Raw genomic sequence first — 14842 nt, forward strand, 5'->3', positions numbered from 1 at the left:
ATTTGTAGGTTTACCATTCAAACAATATAGAAGACAGAGCTAATGACAAGTAAACCAAATTTATTGCACACTGTAACTCAAAATAAATGTAATAAACGTCAATATTTTAAAGATAACTAAAAAGCAGAATTCATATCTCAACACCGACGTTATTTGTAGACGTAAATTTTCAAATAGTCACCGTAAAGAACCCAGAGAATTATTGAAATAAAATTGAATTGTATGCTAGTATTGAAATGACCATTTATCTCTTTCTTTCTCCTATATATTACCATATATTCAGCTCGCGTTAAGATTCTTGTAATTTTAGTTTTATTCTTCAGATATAAGACTAGTGCTACTTGGAAAGACAGGCGCAGGCAAAAGTTCACTGGGAAACATTTTGCTTGGGAGAAAAGTGTTTAAATCCACTCCTCTACAAACCTCTAATGCATTGAAACTTGAATGTCGTCATGGATCGACCCAACTTACAGATGGAACCAACCTAATTGTTGTTGACACACCAGGAATTGTGGACACTACAACTTCGACCACGGAAACATTTGAAGAACTTACACGATGCATAGAGCTTTCAAACCCAGGTCCGCACGTGTTCCTACTTGTCCTGAAGATTGATAGATTTACACAGGAAGAGATGAACATAATCAAACATCTGAAATATTGGTTTGGGCAGGATTTCATGAAGTACGCAGTATTTATTTTCACCGGTAAAGATTCACTGGATTATGATGGTTCAACGATTGACCAGCATCTTGAGGGCAGTCCATCTGAACTGAAAGATCTTCTCGGAGATGCAGGCGGACGGGTTGCAGCAATTAACAACCGAGTTCCCGGACCAGAACTTAAAGCTATAATGAAGTTGGTCAAACAAACCATACAGGTTAACAATGGTCAATATTACACCAAACATAGGTACCTGCAGGCTGTGAAGGAGAGGGAGGGGCAGCCAAGTCTGGTGGAGGATGAAGAGTTTGACCATGTGAAGGATTTGCGATTACGGGAGCGAGCGAAAAAGTACAAAAGACGCGGTGTTGAACCGAGATCAGATAAAGTAAATTTGTTTCTTTGTTGCGCTGGGTGTGTTTTTTTGACAGCAGGGTGTTGCTATTACTATTTTTAATAAATGCAGTAAATGGATAGTAAGATAATTTGGCTGCCTAGGATGTGTGTGTTGGGGAGTAGGATGTTTATTAAAAGCTATTTTTATTGTTTTTGTTCGATGCTGTAAATGGGTAGTGTTTTCCACTTGATGATCGGGACTCGTATTGTTCTGCTGTGAAAGTTAGAAATACCGGAAATGACACAACAAAATGACACGTGCCGATAATATGAGAAAGTTTGTATTTTAAATATTAAATATTTATTTCTCTTTTGTCTGTGTTTATTTTCTACATTCATTCATTCATTCATTCAATTACTCTAAGAAAACAAACCGAACTCATTTCTTTAAAATACTACTAATTGTTCGGTGCCTTTTCTATAATATGTCATTCAAAATATAAACTTAATAGACTCAAGGCAAGTGTTTTAGGTCTGTCGTGTTTTGTTCTTGTGGAATGTGGTACCACACAGGCACCTAGGGAGGTCTCAGAAGAAACTTCTGAAAATATAGATTTTTTTTTTATGTCCAATATCTTGTGGAACTCTAGCAGTGAATGTGGTACCACACATGTATATATAGGGAGGACTCAGAAGAATGATTTCAAAAAGTCCAATATCTTGTGGAACTCTTGTGTAAAATACACCACAGACCGAAAATCTTCTGGAATGTATTTATTTTGAGTAGTCCAATATATTGTGGAATTCTTGTGGTGAAAAGTTCCACACAAATGCCCCAAAACCTTGCCATAGATGAGTAAACACGTCCGACTAAAGTGCGTAGTCAAACAAAAACAACAAAAGAGTCATTACTGATCAATGGTGATAGACAAAGTGTCAAATTTACAGCAAACAAAAATCAATCAATGACAATTATTATATTCACAGATATAAGATACAGATAAACGATTTCAGTGAATAGAAGACATATCTTTAAATGAAAAAGAGAGAGAGGGTTTGACATAAAGAGGGGGAGGGGGTACGTCCACGCGACACAAACTAAGTCATTTCGAGACTAACGCATGGTTCAATTTTATTTCAATAATTCGCTTGCGCGTATGGGTCTTTAGCACCGGGGGGAAATCGGAGGATCCGGAGAAAACCCACGAGTTTGGACAGGCGACCCTACACCCTGTTACGCACAATCGGGGAATGGAAACCACGCCAGTTGACTCAATGACAGACCTTATGATGCAGCACGCACAAGTCAACCATCTAATAGCAACCTGAATAACCGGTGCCGGTTGTCTGTTAGAGGTCAAGGAGCGGAGCTTACCTTGTACCCCCCACTCCCAACCTCCCACACCCTACAAAAGAACAATTTCCTGGTGGAAATCGTCAAAGTGGGAACCTAGCATTAAGGTGGTTGTCTGAACATCTTCAATTTCTATTGTAACTCCTCACTGGTTTGCACGAATAAATTCAATAGTCAGACCTTGTATGCTCCTTAAAGGACAATATTGGTGTCAGCCATTACCACATTAAACACGTTCCAACTATGATTTTAACACAGAGATCATTGCTACGATAGATGCGCAAGGAAGATTTCAAGCAACCGAAGTGACGAAGGCAAAAGGAAAACACGAGTTATCCTTCTATATATAACTGACTGAAGTAATGGGCGATAACAGATACACGGGCGAATTTCTGCTGACTGATAATTCCTACGAAGACGAAACGTTGTTATCGGAGACTGTATGAGGATATCTGACAATTTATAAAAGGAATTAATTGTCACTAGATAAGAGAAAACGTAAACAGTAGACAAAAAGCCGTGTACGTATGAAATTTAAACGCCAAAATATAGGTATTTACCTTGTCGCAAAATTTCAGCTCAAAGTATTGAGTCCCTTTCGACGTGAACGTCAAAATCGCTTATCGGGAAACGTAACCCTTTTAAGATTTCGGTTCATTTTTTTCTTTGGGTGAACTTATAATATATTGCAGTGCCTTTAGAGGTCGATACACTACGTGCTGTACTTGATAACGAAAGGTAAATTTAACCTACATGTTATTTTTATAAAATAAGTCAGGTTTTATCCAGACACCGTATAATACAGCTTAGGACACCGGTCTCCATATTCCAGATAATGACTGACGGGTTTAAGTTGTTTGATAACGTATCACGTATATTGAGTTAGTTGCTCTGAACTAAGGTAGGGGATTTTAAGGCCCTTTAACACAAAATTAAACAGTTACATTCTCCAAACTGTAAAAGAGTTTGGCCCTTTAACGCCGTCACATGTGTAAAAATAAAATAGATTTTTGAGTAACCTGAATAAGTAATAATATATAATATAATGTTCTACTCTGACTATATAATATAAAGACGGTGTGAGAAATTATATACGTATATGTATAACATCAACGATAAATATATGCTTGGCGTAATTCATTATTTATACATTATGTCATGACTTTAAAAAAAAAATTAATAAACCTTTATATGGCAAATATCTAGAAACATCAAATTAAAATATTATTATGTATGCATAGCATGGTCAGTAGACTAATGTCGGGTTTATACATATATCTCGCCAAACAAAATATATTTTATCTAAAATAAATATGGCTGTTTAAACATACGCCACGAATACGAGTAAAGATAAACACGACCCGGGGTTAAATCTATCGATGTGCACTCTGCCACCTATATTAGTCCTTGATGGTGAAGTATTTAGATTTCATATTCCCCGGGAATTTCATATTCACCGAAGATTTTGACGTCATTGATATATCACAGTAAACTATATTCCCCGGGATTACAAGAATCTTGAAAAACAATCTATCAAACTTAACCTCTTTATAATCACCCGATTAGATTTTATTACATACTTCGAGAAGGTATTTGTTGAGTAATAAAACCTTCTAGTAGTTTATCGAGGGCTGGCCGTCCTTACCGCACGGTACAAATAAAACCTTCTAGTAGTTTATCGAGGTTCCTCGATAGCTCCTTTTGTAGTTCCATTTAGCGCAACAGCAGCAAGTGCATCCAAAATCATCAGAAAACACTATACTGATCTCTAAGAAAATCACCCGAAAATATTCACACAGAAACTAAGAATTGCATATTCTAAAAATAAAAATCTGAACGACATCCTAGTGCACAGTAAATTAGATTAAATAAGACCAGTCTCCACCCTGACCCAAAACAAACCATATATCAAATCCTATCCCTAATAACCGTTAGTAAATAAAATCAATTAGATATAAGAATCCCTAGCCCTAACCCGGTGATGTGGAACAAACACGATTTTTTAGAAAATCCCATCCGTACTAGGAAACACACTAATGTGGCTCTCTCCCGAGAGCCTCAATTTTTTTTTTTTTCCTTCAGAAACAATAATACCAGAATACCAGAAGCACCACCCAAGGAAGACCATCAGCGCCACCAACACCAATAAACAGTGAAATCGCCTTTGTATATAAATCTAATGTATTGTATGTATTTTTAATAAAACTAGGAAATATCACGAACTAATTTTTCATCATCCTAGGTCAGTGCTTATGTGGAGACTTAACCTCTCCCCCAAATTCTTAAACCTAACCCTTTTTAAAAGACTGAACTTGGGTCTAGTTTAGTTTTTACTTCTCTTAAAAGGGTTAGGGTTAGGGTTCGGGTTAGTATTCCCCTAAATACTCATTTGTATAAAGCGGCCATTTTGGTATGAGTTTTGGCTTGTTCTGGAATTTGTTGCTTCTAGTGGTGATAATATTTGTACCGTGCGGTAAGGACGGCCAGCCCTCGATAAACTACTAGAAGGTTTTATTACTCAACAAATACCTTCTCGAAGTATGTAATAAAATCTAATCGGGTGTTATAATAGATATGCTGGTGAGATAACTATAGTTGAGTATGTAACTAGTTAATAGAATACAATTATATCTAAATAGCTAATAGAATACAATTTTATATTCAGGGGAACGGGACAATATACTGACCATAGCATATAGCAACATGCATGGCAAGTTAACCGTAACATTTGACATATTCATAGTGTTATTAAAATTAAAGGTTAAAGGTAGATGTTATAGTTCCATTTAAATCGTGTCGGTTGTTGTATTTGAGGTAGTGTATGCTTCATATTTTTACAAGGAGCTATATTGCTTTAAACATTTTGTCAACTATGAGACGGGCTAAATCCAATCACAAACATAATAAAATCATATGCATAAATAACAACAAATTTCTTAAAAATGAAAATAAATAAATATCACAATGCATATACATGTAAATATTTAAAATATAAATATGAAAAGATAGCATGTATATACAATTTAATGTAAAAACATTTATAAAAAAAAACAAAAACATCTCATTTAAAATGTCTAACGTATTACAATACTGACCCGGTTAGGCAAATACATTTTATACTGATTGGCAACGATAATATTGTCCATCAGTAACACATCTGAAAATCATCAACATAAAGGAGAGCCGTGGAAATAAAGATAATCAAGCGAACTCGTGCACACAGGTTATGGAGGTCATGCAAAATACAACATTTTTATGTGGTGTCGTAGGCTTTCTCCAGACAACACAGTTTAGTGTTGTTTCTGGATGCAAGCGTCACCGATGAACGTTTCAAGGCTAACGAGGGTGTTCCTTTGGATCCAAAATCCACATTAGAGGTCTGTAAATAGCTTGCTGGACCTAAAGTATCAAACAGCATTTCGGCTGATTGACCTCTCTTTTTCGTTTTGCAAATATATCTAGTTAAAATGGATGATAATTATTAGTAGGATCTTTACCAGGTTTAAGGATATACATTTTTGTTGTCTCATGCCAGGATGGATGAAACTTCCCATCAAACCAATTCTAGTTACAAAGATCCAATAAAACTAAAAGGTTAAATGTTTCAAAATCTGATATTGAATTTCAACTCGACCAGAAGCAGTATCACGGATCAGCTTTAAGGAATCACGCATATCTGCGATGAAAACTTATTATAACATGTATCACTGCCTGACTGAGGTTAAGTCGCCGTTTCTCCTAAGTGGATGACGAATTAAATGAGACCGTACCCATTGGTACTCGTAAGGACAAAGGAAATTCCACAGCATATCAAAGTGAACGTAAATTACCATCATAAATGGATATTTATGACACGTAAGCCTTTACCGGGCTGTATATTGCACCGACCTTATAATGAGATCAGACATTATATCACTTAACAAAATATTCATATGCATATAAAAACTAATATCACAGGGTTTTTAAAATAAAAAATATATAGATATAACTATATATGTATATCAATCAAAAAAAATCAAAATGAAATGATACACAAATATATATACAATTAAAATGTATAATAAAAACCGGTCTCTTCAATGAAAAAAAGCCTGTGTCTTACGGTCGCCATACTGTTGGGACATTTGGATAGAAGGGCAGCAGCTTCACCTCAGTGCTGGTTTACAAACGTTGATAATATCAGTGAGGTATCGAGGCGCTGAACCACCATGGCGTATAACTTTAAAAATAATGCACAGAATTTTGAGGAGAATTCGTTGTTCAATTGAGATCCAGTGTAGCTCTTTTAAGATAGGCGTCATATTATCCACATAACGATCTAGCTTCCATCTGGTGACCAGCCTATAGCAGCAGAATTCTGAATATTTTGTAACAAAATTTTAATTTGTAGTTCGGAAGACCACTGGCCAGACTATTACAATAGTTTAACTTCGATGTGATAAAACCATGCACTAATTTCTCAGTACTGACTTGATCTATAAAATGTCGTATTTTACCGATACGCCATAGTGAGTGAGGCGCCCTACTACATACACTCGTGATCTTCTCATCCACGAGTCCGGCTGAGTCCATCATTGTGAGACCCGTCTCCAGTATCTAATCTAATTATAGTTCCTAGATGATGCAATCATAACGGTATAATGAATAATAATGAGTCACATGATGCTTTTTGGCGCGAAGGAGAAGAGAGCTTTCCGGGTAGGAAACATGGCGTGTGTACCAGGCATTCTAGCCTTTATGTTTAATCGATATTGTGTATAGTTTACAGTAGTTTTCGGCGGTTAGTCATCCAGTTAGAATAGGAGAGGTGGCATTGTGTTAATGTAAACTGTAGTGTTATGGTAACGTTTGCATTTAAGTCCAATTGTTGAATGGTTATTAGGAAACCACGTTTTGACATGCCACTGTACGTAGGCTAGTAAATTGTAACTTTGTGAAGTCGTAAATTGTAGCTCTGATCGTTGAACTGTTATAATAAAAAGTATTATGTACTATTGTAGTTAAATAACATTTTGGCTCATGTTAATATAGACGCTGGGAAGCAGTTTAATTAAGCGACCATAAAGTCTCGGTTCGTCTGCAAGTTGAGGATGGGATTCTGCAAGTCGAGGTGGGATTCAAACAAACACTTTCTGTTGCAGTTTAGGCCAGGTCTGTGACAATCATCACCTCCAGATCACAAACGGTTTCCGAAGGAGATACAATGACCATACCAACCCACTACCCGCGGAATTACGTCCTTGCTGCGGGATAAGAACCGGACTATTTCAGTCTTATTGCCATTCAGTGCGAGCAAATTTGCTCGCATCCAATCACGGCTTACTGTGGCAGAGTCTGTTCCCCTGGGAAACTTCAAATTCAAGGACCTACCACGAAGACATGAATTAATCCAGTAATATACGGCATACCACATTATGCTAAACCTAGAGCGCAATCTGTCCATGAAATGGTCATGGTCGATGGTATCAAAAGCCACAGAAAGATCAAGTAAAGAGAGAGAGAGAGAGAGAGAGAGAGAGAGGGAGCGATTATTTATTCCATAATTCGATTTTGTGCAAGGTCCTTATAGCAGAAGGTCAAACCGTAATGTAAAATTCACCATCGTCAAAGCTACAGTATCCCTTTAGCCATGTTACCAACGGCTTCTCTACCCCCTGACCACATAGTCATGTGACGTAACTTCAGCTTATTCAGGTCGTTATTTTATCATCACAAATACCAATACATGTACTTGATAATAATAATAACACATAGTCTGCAATATTGATACGATATTTAAGGTCGATGCCAATACAGCACACGAATACAAAAATGAAACCAAGATATTAACCTCTAGTTCATTTTCCTCTTTAGATAACGGGGATTAGGGTTGAGTGGGTTAAGGCACATTATGTAGAATATACGAGATACTATATATATACAAGACATAAGTTTGGTTTTGGAAGTAGGGATGCCTGCTGCTGAATCTATTTGTTAAGGTCAACTCAATTTTCGCCAAGGTCGCTGAGATGCAAATAAGGTTAGGGCACGCGAGTGTTGGCGAGATTGTAGGTTAGGGCTAGGGTAAGCATTTGGCCTAGGTCCAGGGTTATGGTTGGGAATAGTGCTATCCCTGTTTACATCTCGTAACCTTTAACCAAGCTTAAAGTTGACCTTATCAACCCTTACTGGGTTATATCCGGTTACTGTCGAGTCGACGTCAAACCCCGTTTGCTTTCTCTTTTTCTTTGGATTCTTTTCTTTGTAATGTGAAGAGTACAGTACCGGGTCAACAATGGGGGTTAGTGGGGCACAGGTTCCAGAACTCACTTCATCGGGTGCCCCACATTTGTCAGTAACGTAAAATGCAGTAAATGTAGGCTTGTCGACTTTTCGACTTTCGCCTTCTGAAGGGCAAAAGGTAGAAATTATGAATGGTAGTTATAAGCTTCCATACTTGTGGGTCCGATAAGTTCCGATCGGGTAGCATCCTTATATAAAGGGTTCCACCAGATTAATTCGGCAATGGAAGTGCTTGCTTGTATTGTGTGACATGTCCGCGGGTTTGTCAGTTATATAGAAGGATAACTCGTGTTTACCTTTTGCTTTCTTGAAATCTTCGTAGCAATAATCTCTATGTTAAAATTATATTTGGAACGTGTTTAACCAGTTTTATCACATATGTGACAATGGCTGAACCAATATTGTCCTTTAAATTTTGTGCTTACTGATGTCAGGAAGTCCATCAAATGTAGATATAGAAAGACCGTTGATAACTTTAAACATCACTTTTATTGTGTGAAGAATGGGTTGGAATAATTAACTTTGACAAAAATTAAAGAAAGCAATCAAAAGCAAGACCGTACAAACCAACAAAAAACTTTTGTTGTGAACCCAAATATTATGGTGTGTGACAATTCTGTGAGAAAGACAACATCTATTTACATGATGTCATGATTTAAATTAATGAATGTTATGGTATGTGACAAGAACAAAGAAGGAATAGATTGCGTTAATTTAGACTAAAAGACAAATATTACTATGTGAAGGACGGTATGTGATAGTTTATTCTGAAAGACAAATATTATTGTTTGAAGGGATTGGGTTCGATAATATGTTAAGGATGGGGTGTGATGACGTATCAAGGATGGGATGTAATGACGCTTTAATCCGCGGATTATTGACAGTTATTGGAGGAGTTTTGTTGCACTTTTCTTTTAGGAATAACTTTTGCATTTGGTAGTTTACTTTAGGACAACCCCTAGGACTCGTTTAATAGTGCCTTGGGGTATTTAGTAAATTTTTAGTACACGTCATGAACAAGCCGGGCGACCATTTATTGAAATAAACAGAAACAAATAAGCTGACGTTTCTTGATTATCATGTACTAAAACACAAAAACATAAACAAACATTCACATAATACTACCATTGATCTCATGCAAAAAATAAATAAATAAACAATGTTATGAATATAATGTTTGAGTTCATTTTACGGTTCTATAGATAGAGGGGGGTAACTCGAATAAGTACTCAATTGACATATACGGTTACAGACCACTATTGTTTGTTTTACGGAACGTTAACTCCACTGATGCACTGAGATGGATCAATATACTGTGCGTTTTTCTAATCCCTCCCCCAGGGTAGAGATCATCAGTCATATTGATTCGTTTCTAAATCATATTTCAGGTAATTTAACACCATACATTTCATCGTATCTACCTAACAGAACGTCACTTCCTGTTTTTATTTTAACAGTGGAGGTATATTAGGTAGTTATTATACTGTACAACAATCACTTCTCGGCATGACGTGTAAGGTTCTGGTATTGGAAGAAGTATCGTGTGCGTGGCAGTTTTAAAATAACCCCGGACATGTGAAACATATCGATTATCTTGCTGGCTTTTTATTCCTTTTTGTCAATGGTTTCTTAGTGTAATTAGCAAAATATATAAGAGTTATTTCCATATTTTGTTTTTCAGTGGTTTCCTAATAAAAACAGCGTAATATCTGGAATGATTCTAGGAGCATATGGTTTTAGTTCGTTTATATATAACTGGGTTGTGACCTTGTATATTAAACTAGTAAATCTTAACACAGATTTACACGTGTGAGAAGATTGGTGAGGGAAATACAATTATTATAGAAACAACACTAACACAACTTTATGGATAATAATAATAATAATAATAATAATAATAATAAATTTGTAAAGCGCTGAGGGCTCCAGCTAACAAGCTGCTCCAGGGAACTCTTCACAATCAAAATACATACAATGTAAAACAACAGTTCTAAAACATTAAAATGTTCATAGCTTAAAAGCACGTTAAAAAGTTCCGTAAATAACTTCTAAGTCAGTGTTCGGGCCATCTACAGGCTTAAGCAAAGCTTTCGGGCAACCAACACCACGGATGATCGACCCCGAACTGGTAGACCAAGGGTTACCACAAGGCTACAAGACCGCCATGTTGTGCGATAGCACGTGCAGAATCCCTTCACACAGACATTTGATGCAGCACGTCAGACAGTAGGAAGACACATCAGTACCGATACAATGAGCCGATGTCTCACCAGAGAGAACAGCCATTGCCTTAGACCTTACCGCGGACCGATCCTCACCCCTCGCCATCGATGTGAACGTTTAAAGTTTGCCCAAAACCACCAGAACTGGCGACACAAGGCAATGGAGAACTGTTCTGTTCACAGATGAGAGTCCGTATTGCGTATCAACTGTAGATGGCAGGACCAGAATATGGCGTCGACGTGGCCAGTGTTATTCTGACAAATGTTTCATGGATCGAGAGTCACGGGGAGCTCCAACTATCTCGACTAACATTTCTATATAAAATTATTAATTGTTAATTGTACTTAAATCTGTTAAAGAAATCTCGAGCATTCGATGGTATCACGAGTTGATTATGATCTTGTCATGTTAATAAATATCTAATTAATAATTTATATAACATTTAAGGACAAAGTAAAGACATGTAATGGACAGATTCAGCTCTCACATAATGCTTCTTTAACTAATCACAGTAGTTCCAACATCAGCCCACCTGCGTCCGGGTTATACATTTTAGTTTTACAATTCTTTTTATTGCATAAAAATGAATTCTTGTCGAGTTGAGTAAGTTCGTAAAAAATCAAATCCTAAATCTTTATTTAAAATTACTGATGAGAATGAAATTAAGTAAGTAGGTAAAAATCGCAGAAATTAAAATGGCGGATCCATATAATTATGAAATATCATTACAAAACACACTGAATTGAATTGATAATTTCCTTTCTTTTTTTCATTACAGGCACTGCTCATGCGCCAGTGGAACTTCCTGTAGACCATCTGGATCTATGGAAACACATCGAAAGTCCTTAGTTACTTACGTTTTCACGTGTCAATAACAAATTGTGATAGATAACATTTCCAGCCAGCCTTTATTTATATTTTAATTTGAAAACAGCGAGTGAAAGAACAGATGCCGCCATCACTCCTGAAACAGTTTCCAGTCTACCTGAATAAATTAAATGGACATTATTTAAAGATTGTCGCTAACTGTAATAAATAAATTGATATTTTTGTGAAACTTTTTGGTCTTTTTATTTAATTTTTCAAATTGGGTTTCCGGTTTGACTCGATACCTGGTTTCAGCTTGACTTGACAACTGACTTGTTTTCCGGTTTCGCTGGGTACCCGGTTTCAGGTGGACTTGTTTCAGTTATTAAATGAGTGAGCTAAACCTGAACAATTTGACAGTAAAGTGGCTAACTTTTCATTTAGTGGCGGAATAAGACGCATGGGTTAACCAGACTGGGGTGTGCTGGGCAGAGAGCAGGACTTTATCCATATCCAGACAGTGTGTATCCCAGGCAGCATGTTTCCTGACAGTAGATATCCCAGACAGCGGGTATCCCAGGCGGGGGACGATCACTAGTCCGCGAGTTTACTAGTCCGCCACTATAAAAAATACTATAAATATGGGTATCAAAAAAACTCAGCAGGTATGGTGACTGATTGGTATCATGTCGCGATGTCGCCCTTCATAAGGCGACTATCCAACAACCCGACATCATGACATTTAACCCGACATCACGACTTTTTACCCCAATAATACGATTTTTCACCGGACACCACGACATTTAAAATGTTGTAATGTCGGGTTAAAATGTCGTGATGTCGGCCATCTTCCTCTCAATATATAGTATGATTATTTACAATGATCCTGATGTTGAGCAAGGATTTTGCAGCGTGAATTCTCACTGTCGATAGTGCAGAACGAACGTTATGCCAAAGGATAGTGTCTAGTTGTGTAGATGGGACAAAAACACAAACCCCTGTGTACACATTGACGTGCATATAAAAGAATCCTTCACAATTGGAATTCTATGAAGAAATGCCATTGTCCATAGGAAATGTCCGTCACAGCACTCTGCGTAGCGTATGCCTATCTTCAATAGTCCGATTGTCTGCACTACCGAAAGGGAGAAACCACGCTAAACAATTCCGGGGGGCTTTCGTGACCAACACCAGGATCAGTGTACATAATCAAACTGTATATTGAGAAGAAGATGACCGATAATCCGACATCACGACATTTTTTCGGGTTAAAATGTCGTATTGTCCTATTGAAATTTCGTGATGTCGGTTTGCCGTCTTATGAAGAGCGACACCACGACATCACTACATGATACCAATCAGCCACCATACCTGCTGGTTTTTTTATACCCATATTTATAGTATTTTTTATAGCGGCGGACTAGTAAACCCGCGGGCTAGTGCACCCGCGGATCCCTCTCACCCTAGACATCCCAGGCAGTAGGTATCCCAGACAGTAGGTATCCCAGGCAGCGGGTATCTCAGGCAGTAAGTATCCCAGACAGTAGGTATCCCAGGCAGTAGGTATCCCAGGCAGCGAGTATCTCAGGCAGTGGGTATCCCAGAAAGTAGGTATCACAAACAGCGGGTATCCCAGGTATTTCAGACGGTTGGTATCCCAGGCACTGAATGCTGGAAGGTTTAGTCGAGGACGCGGTTTAGCCAATTATTAAAAGGGCAAGACAATAGATTGAAACTCCTGCTTTTACACCCACATAATACCCGAGTTTGGGTATCGTAGAATCTGAATGTTGGGGAGGGGTAGTGGAGGAAGAGTTGTAGTGTTGTTATCTAGAATCTGGATGTTGGGAGGGGTAGTAGAGGACGAGTTGTAGTGTGGGTATCCTAGAATCTGAATGTTGGGAGGGGTAGTGGAGAACGAAATGAAATGAAATGAAATGGGGTATAACGTCCTACTGTTCTCTTCCGAACTGGGCTAATGAAGACGGGCATACGCCATACAGTGTGCTATGAGGGAAATTTGGCCTGGACAGCGGCACTATGGCCTACTCTTATATCGAATTCCAACTGCCAAGGGATCGTTTACGTGCACGCCAATATGTACACGGGACCTCGGTTTTTCGTCCCATCCGAACGACTAGACAGCTGTCCTTGTCAGGCCCTCCGCCCTGCATCACTGACAAGGGGAAATCACGCCGGAAAATCTGGATGAACTTTCTCGGCCAATGCAGGGATCGAACACCCGACCTCCAGGCTAGCGAGCCAGCGTCTTACCCACTTAGCCACGTGATTCCCAGTGGATAAAGAGGCTGGGTAAAGCTAGTTGGATTTAATAGGGGAAACGGGGCTTGATTCGTGAATGAGAATAACATGAAGCCACTGACACTGATCGGTATTCGGGTGAGTTTTTCTACAGTTGAATCTCTCATAGTATTATGAGTACAAACTGGTTTTATTCAGTTCATTATTTAAAAAGATATGATTCATCACGGAAGACGAAATACAGAATGATATGGTTAGCACAAACCAGTATCATCCATGCATTTCGTTGATAAGCCTATTTTTAATCTGAGTGAATCCAGCCCGGAGGATTAGTTAGCGTGGATATATATAGCCCGGCTAGAGCTGACTTGTCATAACACAGTTCCATTACACTTGATGTGTAACCAGTAAAGTGATGGGGGCGAGGAGAGTCTCGTGTGTGTGTTTGTGTCCGACAAATTGTTACCGGTGAGAATTTGGGTTATTAGCGAGGAATAATACGCCGCTGGATTCCATGTCTCATGTCGATTTATCGCTTCACCCGTTCTACTTGATGAAAGGGAGATAACTACAGTTTTAACCCCAATTCTTATCAGAAGGAGAGAGAAACTAATAATCTTATGGTTCAACTTTATTTCATTAATTCATTTGGGCTTAGGAATCGGAGAACCAAGTGAAAATCAACGAGTTTAGGCAGAAGCTACGCCAGTGACAGATCGTATGATTTACATCGACGTCTCACACACGGACGTACGACGTTTCGACCAGGATAGTTTTTAATATAATCTTAACCACATGCGGGATGTTTGAATCTAACATTGTCTAGCCACCAAATGTTAGCAACGATATACAGGATGGTGTGTTTAAATCTAATACCGCTCTATGGCGATGACGTTATATATTATCTTATCCTCT

The 14842-nt window shown here is 38.0% G+C and overlaps 1 protein-coding gene and 1 non-coding gene across 2 annotated transcripts in view; one reads left to right on the forward strand and one right to left on the reverse strand.

The window, feature by feature from the left end:
* The window catches only part of LOC126826766 (uncharacterized), a 58007-nt gene extending 56635 nt beyond the window's left edge, over positions 1-1372 (forward strand). Inside the window, exon 3 of the transcript XR_008788866.1 lies at positions 324-1372. This is a non-coding gene — a transcript (uncharacterized LOC126826766). The remainder of the gene's footprint in view (positions 1-323) is intronic.
* Positions 1-14842, reverse strand: part of LOC126826748 (GTPase IMAP family member 9) — a 132834-nt gene that overhangs the window by 30062 nt on the left and 87930 nt on the right. The window lies entirely within an intron of this gene.

Source organism: Patella vulgata, chromosome 7 (genome assembly GCF_932274485.2).
Source record: "Patella vulgata chromosome 7, xgPatVulg1.2, whole genome shotgun sequence".
NCBI classification, from domain to species: Eukaryota; Metazoa; Mollusca; class Gastropoda; family Patellidae; genus Patella; species Patella vulgata.